The sequence below is a fragment of the Limulus polyphemus genome, unplaced genomic scaffold (assembly GCF_000517525.1).
Source record: "Limulus polyphemus unplaced genomic scaffold, Limulus_polyphemus-2.1.2 Scaffold769, whole genome shotgun sequence".
NCBI classification, from domain to species: Eukaryota; Metazoa; Arthropoda; class Merostomata; order Xiphosura; family Limulidae; genus Limulus; species Limulus polyphemus.
In genome coordinates this window covers 386,771-395,358 of record NW_013666379.1, presented here as the reverse complement: position 1 = coordinate 395,358, position 8,588 = coordinate 386,771, and positions in this window count along the sequence as shown.

The window sequence follows — 8,588 nt, the reverse complement described above, 5'->3', positions numbered from 1 at the left end:
AATAAGTTAGCTTCTTATAACATAAGTATATTCTCGGTTTTAAGGTAGACGCAAGACGAGTATATAAAAAAAAAACATAGTATGTACATCTGTCGTGTGGCCCGGCATGGCCAGGTGGATAAGGCGCTCGACTCGCAATCTGAGGGTCGCGGGTTCGAATCCCCGTCCCACCAAACATGCTCGCCCTTTCAGCCGTGGGGACGTTATAATGTGACGGTCAATCCTACTATTCGTTGGTAAAAGAGTAGCCCAAGAGTTGGTGGTGGGTGGTGATGACTAGCTGCCTTCCCTCTAGTCTTACACTGCTAAATTAGGGACGGCTAGCGCAGATAGCCCTCGTGTAGCTTTGCGCGAAATTAAAAAAAAACAACAAACAAACAAACATCTGTCGTCGCCAGATCTTTTAAACAAGATGTCAGTATCAAATGATGCACCAGACTTGTAGTGGTGACCACAATTTACCATTAATGGCTGCCTAATCTTTCAACTATTTTGATCTTACACCAGTGAACGGTTGAATCTATAGCTCAGTGAAACAAGATATATCTGTATCCGTTGCTAAGATGTATCAGCTCAAGAATTCCAAAAATTAATCATGATACCTTTTAAAATAAGTGACTGGGTTTACCGAACGGGAATCCCCAATCATCAAAACGATCCTTAATGAGTTTATTGACATTCCAATGAAATATACTATATTTGGTAGGAATATAAATGGACACCCTAATTGAAAATGGTTGTTAAGCACCCCGAAAGTGGATTATTTCAAGAGAATCTATCAGTCGATTACCGTCTTCATACTATTAAAATACTATTAAGCTCCAAGTATTGAAAATTAGCCAACTTAGATATGTAGCCACAAGATTACTATAAAAATATATAACTTATATTGTTTGCAGGTGCAAAAGATGTTTATCCGACGACACATCTTACTACTAGTATTATTTATTACAAACGATAGTCTTCACTTTAGTTTTAATTGGATATTTCAATAGTTTATCCTTATGTTTTATCTAGAAAAAAAATGCTGCTGTTGTGCAGTGAGTTATTGTTCTCGTGGTTGTAAATTTTGATTTTGATCACCTTGAGTCCACCAAAGGACATCAACTACACAAACCTCAAAATTAATGCATCTGACATCACCTATACTTGTTTACTGAAACCATTACAAACTCACAGAAATGCACGTATTTGGAAATTTTTCAAATACAGGTATGTGCCCATAAATTATGACTCAAAAAGTAAGTTTTATGTACGAACGTGACACGAAAACAAATTAAAAATTGCTCCATAAAAATCAGCCACCAACATAAATAATAAAGCTTAGCGAATCAAATACTAGATTAGACCTCTAAGTCATCTTTTCTTCAAAGAAATTCAGGTTTTGATGATGAAAATAAATAAATAAAAGTTTCTAACCTTTTGAATAGTTTCTTCAACTTACGATTTTTTTTCACCATAGACAAACTGTTTTGCCAACACGTCTTACTCATGATGCTTTAAAGTAGTAGTTTTTTAATTATTTTTTTCTGGTAAATTTTGACAGATGTAATACGATTATAATGCGTGTAAACAAGCAAGATTTAACGTAAAATTTCTCTCTCTCTACACATACTGCCCCCCCCCCCAGTGGCACAGCGGTATGTCTGCAGACTTACAACGCTAGAAACCGGGTTTCGATACCCGTGGTGGGCAGAAGCACAGATAGCCCATTGTGTAGCTTTGTGCTTAATTCCAAACAAACAAACTGCACATCCTAAATAGAGTTAAACGCAAGTCTTTGGTGGCGCTGACTTGTATTTAGTAAGTTTAATTATATGTCAATGTTTTAACACTCATTTTATCACATCGCGCAGATATTTTGGAAATGACATGTACTATTTGAATTAGTAATTTTTTTCAGTTGTATCATTTTAACTATTATTCTTCTCACTAGAAATGCATACAAAATTACAAACTTTATTTAATAAAATGAGTAGCAATAAGTTACTAAGTCATGAGGTATTGTTAGTCTTGAATTATAGATATAGCAATTCTTTTGAATTTCCTAGTAAAGCACCAAATAATTTAATTTATAAGATAAGAACATCTCTATTTTTCTTTTATTTGAAGGAAATTTATTCACAAGTTCTATAGAATTAAAATGCCTTTATAGAGTTCTGCATCAAATAAAACAGAGTGCCATACTACAAATGTGATATTCTTATAATAATGACAGCAAAATGCCACTATTCGATCAAACAAGTGTAGTCCAAAAGTTGGCGATGGCTGCTGCTCACAAGCTACTTTCTCTCTAACTTATCCTTTAAAAATTAGGAACGGCTATGCGCAAATAGCTCTTGTTAGCTTTTCGTGAAAATTCTAAAACCAACAAACTTTTAAATGGCTCGTGAACAGAGCAAGTTGTATGTCCATCAGGATCGCAACGTTGCTTTGTTTTATTGTTAAGCACAAATTTATACAATGGGCTATCGGTTTTTACAATTATCAGTCTTCGGACTTACCGCTGACCCACTGGTGGTGGGAGAGCTGACAATGTTGGAAAATTATCTAGAAGCCACAAAAGCGACATCCGCCATTTTCACTGAATCAAAACAAGTTGGACGAGCCTGAGATTACTCGCCTACTCAAATGTAATTGTTTTAAAATATCATTTAGCTTCAAGTCTTCTCTGGTCTCTTAGCTCATTAAGTTACAAGAAAATGAGGTCAGAGGAAAGTTACATAAATCTAATAAAAGCATTACAAATGTTGAACAACGAAACATATCCGAGGAATGTTACATAAATCTAATAAAAGTGTTACATTCGTTGAACAACGAAACATATCCGAGGAAAGCTACATAAATCTAATAAAAGCATTACAAATGTTGAACAACGAAACATATCCGACAAGATATGAAAGTTCGTTTTTAATATTACATTTTTTTTTTACGGAGATTGTGATTCTTCAGATTTCCAAAGATTTCGTACATCTTTGGTGTGGAATAATTATACAGAAGCAAAGATTGAATGGCTAAAATAAATACCAACAAAAAACTGTTCTGTCAGTAGTTCTGAGTTTGAGAATTGATTCGAAAATAATCCTTGAATTAACGTCGATGGCGATTGTCAGTGACTCCTGCAGAACAGATGTCATTGGCCACAATGCTCGGATGTCACATGCTCAGCAATCGAATTCAACAATATAACATTCTCACTGTTTTACCTCTCAATAAATCGAGTATAATAACAATGTGTATTTTTTTATTCTTAACAAAAACATTTCTGCTACTAAAAGTCAATAATTGTTTTAAAATGTAAAAGTACGAGTATTATTAGAAAGCTTAGTATTTTATAACTGCATGAGACATTCAACTTGTGGTCAAAAATGCAATATGAGATAGCTTTTAATACTCAGATAAGACCGTTTAAACTAGAAACGTGGAACTTAAGCACCATATCTACTTTTTTAAAACATTGAATATGTTTACTGTGAGAAAAATTTATGTAAACTGACAGTAATACTGGAATATATTTAAACAATGTAGAGCCAAATGACAACATTCCAAGAAAAAACGCTTTCAGCGTTTTGCGTAGTAGTGGAAAGACTCACACAGCAAAGCATTCAGGGCAATAAAAGGCTTCGAAATCACATCATTTGGAGTCTATGGTCACAATAAGTCATTACGATGAAGCTGGGCATATCTTCTGGTGCGGTTAACAAGATTATAAAAGAAGTTGACTAAGGCCCAAAAGCTTCTAGCCATACATCGAAATCACTGTTGACTAAAGCCCAAAAACTTCTAGACATACATCGAAATCACTGTTGACTAAGGCCCAAAAGCTCCTAGCCATACATCGAAATCACTGTTGACTAAGGCCCAAAAGCTTCTAGCCATACATCGAAATCACTGTTGACTAAGGCCCAAAAGCTTCTAGCCATACATCGAAATCACAGCCTGTTTTGTAAGAAAAACGGCTGAAGGAATTGGAATCACAGCAATCCCATTCGACATAGAGTGTGAGAAGATATATGGTTTCAAATTCACCACGCTTTCCTGGTAAAATGGAAAGTGTGACGTGTAGGGCAACAATCATAATCGTGGCCATCAGAGTGATCACGAAGAAGTGTATAGAGTTTCGAGAACAGCAAGGGATCTGGAACTCAATATTTTTATTAACCCTCGGTATTATATTTTCTTATTTTGAAGCCTTTATATGATAGCTTTCAAATCAGGTTTGCTCTAAGTATTCTAACTAATGCCCCAACATTTATTTGTTATTATTTTAAGCACCCACAATTACACAATATACAGCGAAAACCATTACACGATGTATAAATTGTTGTGTAAACGGAAGCCAGTAAAATCTAGTATTCACTATTACATTATCATTATTAGTATTCACTATTACATTATTATTATCATTATTATTATTCACTATTACATTATTATTATCATTATTATTATTCACTATTACATTATTATTATCATTATTATTATTCACTATTACATTATTATTATCATTATTAGTATTCACCATTACATTATTATTATCATTATTATTATTCACTATTACATTATTATTATCATTATTAGTATTCACCATTACATTATTATTATCATTATTATTATTCACTATTACATTATCATTATCATTATTAGTATTCACCATTACATTATCATTATTATTATTAGTATTCACTATTACATTATTATTATTATCATTATTAGTATTCACTATTACATTATCATTATTATTATTAGTATTAAATATATTTATATATACATATCTATTTATAGTGTGGACCTGTAAAGATATTTAATATACATATCTGTATATAACATGCACCATTAAAGATATTTATATATATACATATCCGTTTAAAGCGTGGGCCGGTAAAAATATTTATATATACATTTTCGTTTATTTCATGGACCAATACTATATATATATATCCGTTTATATATGGACTCTAATGTTGGATGAATGTGAAAGTTTAGAAGTAAAGAAGTTCTTAATTTTTCAACAGCGTAAAAAAGTAATAATAAATCTCTTTAAGAGCTTCTTCAGCCTTTTCTGTGAATTGATCAATAAGGCAGTCTAGTGGTGAAAACTCAAGAGAATACCAGGAACTCCACCTGTATTGGCTGTTTCTCCAGGCAATGGGATTGGACTTTGACAAAGAAAGTAGGGAAAAAAGTAGTCTTAGAGAAGACCATTATTATATGTTAGAAACATAAAAGTTTTTTTTCTGCACATTTCACGGGAAAGTTGCACACTCGAAAAACTCTGACTAAGCTATATATTTTAGTTATATTTGAACATAGCCTCTAATGCACACACTGTTGCTAAATTATGTAATACAATCTTGACTGCTGTATTTATTTATAGTTTGTATCTTCGGTAATCCGCAAGATTGCAATCAAGTGTTTATAATCTATAGCTCACGCTATCAGCTAGGAAAGCACGTATCTGACACGAGTAATAATAACATTTTCATGTTATAAAAGCTTTTAAAATCTATAGAATGGGATGAAAATACATTTTTCTGCACTACTTGCAACATAACCCTGTACATAGTAAATGTTAACTCCTAGCTACTAGAGTGATTTTTAATAGGGTCATACAGACTCAAAGGTTGTTTTTAGAGAACAAACCACTTAATTTGAACAAGGATGTTACTGCATAAAAAATGTTATGTTAAGTAGGACAAAACAACTGAAATTGTCACAAAATATACGAAAATTAGTGGATATCAAATAAAGTCGTTTGGGGTCAGATAGACCTCACTGCCAGTTCTTGGGCTACTCTTATCTGACCGTTACTATTATGCCGTTCTTACGGCCTCAAGTTGTGGAATGTATTTCTATGAATCGTGAATCTTCGAATTTACAGTAAGGACATACTAACTAATAGGCCACGCCAGTCTTGAGTTTTTGTGAATAAAAATACCACTGGTATGGAAATTAATAGTTTTCAATAAATTGTTGAAGCTTCAATGCGCGAAAGATATATCAGGTGTATGTATACATATTGTTTAACCTTCTTCTAGTCTTGATGCCAATATATTTGACATTAAATTATTTAAAAAATTGTGCCTTTAAACATTAGAAATGAAAAAATGCGTTGCAGAAGAAAACAATGAAAAGTTCCTCCCCCCCATCCAAAAAAAAAAAAAGAAAAGAGGAGAAGATGGTAATTATTTCACATATTTGCAATAGATGTGTTCGGAGACACAAAAAAGTCGAGTAACCCCTGTATTTTCTCTATACACCAACATAGTGAAGAAACAGGACACGAACTTAACCTATCAAATTTCAACATCCTTTGCAACGCCAACACTGATCTGTAATTACTGATTAAAGAAACTCTCCACATCAAACAACTTTCACCAACACTGAACAACATGCAATCTTCGTTTAAATTGTACATTTTCTAATATGTACAGTATTTTGTTGGTTAATCATTTAATTTTTATGTTGTTGTAGTTTTGATTAAATTGCTGTTATTATAGCTATGTATTTTAGTTACTTACTTAGGAATGATGTACTTCTTTTATTTTGCTTTAGATACTGAAGATGGAATCTTTTGAGTTCCGAAACGTTTATATGTGTACCCTTGTGTTATAAATAAACAATGTTGTTCATCTTAAGTATCGTTAACAAATTTGATTTGACACTGTGAAATTCTATAGCGACTGTTCTTCTAACTGGTTATTAAAGACATTAAAATAAATCGTATAAAAATATTTTTAAAATCACATTTGATCCGCATTTGTGTGTGTGTGTGTAAAAATAACTAAACATATGGGCACTGTGAAATAAAAACAATCATTTTGACCAATTGACTAGAATACTGGTTATCAAAAACTCATCAAAAAATATTTTATTCAATGTATAGCAAAATACAGGTTATCATCATCAGTCAGAATAGTGAAAACATGTGCAGACATGTACTTACTGGTAATTTCAGATTGTAACTCTGGTCACGCTGTCTTTAAATCAATGAGTGGCTTTGTAATAAAAATAGGGAAACCTTAATTTGAAAATAAATTTAGCATTATTTCTTAAATTTCGGAACTATGTTAGACTCCAGAGTCATATGTCCACGTGATATAATTATAGTCACAAAGTCTGATAGTTCATAGTTATTATGCAGTCTATTTAAAGTTTACTGTGATTGTAAAAAAAAATATGTGTCATACATATACCAGTCCAATAGATAACAATGTTAAAGTAAAACCAGGGAGAAGTGAAAAGGAATGACTTTCTCAGAAAATGGAGTAACTGTGCCTGTTCAAGAGATGTTAACGATTTATATTTTTGTTTAGTTCTATATTAGGATTATTCCTTAAACATCAATATATTTCTAAGGATTTTTTACCATGATTATGACTTGAAGGAGTAAGCTCATTCTGGGGCTCGTCACCTGTATAGTTATTGCCAGTTTTGGCTATTTCTGTATTCTCATGTGTAAACTAAGCTGTACTTTGTTTTATCACGTCCCTCAGGAGCCAAGGGGTGTTTTTACACTATAATTTGTTTTATCACTTCCCTCAGGAGCCAAGGGGTGTCTTTAAACTACAATTTGTTGAATATTAAAAGTAAATTAAATCCGGAAACTTCCAAAGAAGGTGGTTTCTGGAGGTATCTTTTCGATTCAAGCTTTCGTTTGTTAATTTATAAATGTTTAAATGAAATACAGCATCCTCAAGTCTCCATACTAGCTAGTCCTAGGGTCTACCAGCTGGGAGTAAATTCAGTATATATCAATAAATCCGCATTCTCAGCATCATTAATTAAGCAAATGCCAACCTTTTATGCTTCTACTCTCACCTTTTTATGTTTAGCTTTCAATTGAGTTACGAACGATTTCACCTGCGATTCGGTAGGGAAGGTCGAAGCATCACGATAGTCAGTAGTAGGATGAGCAAACAGGAATGCTTTGAAAGCAGCTACAGGCAAAATATTGTACTCGGCTTGCTGCACAATATCTACCAAGGTGGTTTTACACAGTTCATGAATACCTCTGCATGTCATTTGAAGACTTCCATGTTTCTTGTGCTTGGCCATTAAGCTCGTGATGCGCTGACAGATTTCAGTCACCTTACCACTTCAAATCACTTTTCGCAGCCCCAACGATAAAATAGTGCAGGAAATGCTTTCTTTTTAGCCAATAAAAGTGTCCAAAAAATTTCAGTTCAAATTAAGAAAACCAGATTGGGTAGTTTTGTTTTCAACAAAAATACCCCACACTGGCTCGTGAGGGGCCTGGTATACTACCCTACAATATCATCAGTATTTGCTTCAATGACACGATTTTGTTGTTTGAACAATTGATATGTTACGTATTAGAATTTCAAATAGCCTGAAATTGAGTTAACTGATAAATTTAAATTTAGTAGTTAAATTAAACTTTGAATTTAGCAGTTCAGTAAAAGCCGATATATAGTCAATTTACGATATTTGCCAACAAGACTGAGACACACAATTTTCGTTTTTAACACAAATACGTTTTAATAGATGCACAAAAATACAATTTACAATAACAGTTATTACAAATAGTTATTACACACAATGATTTATATACAAAAATTTTACAAACT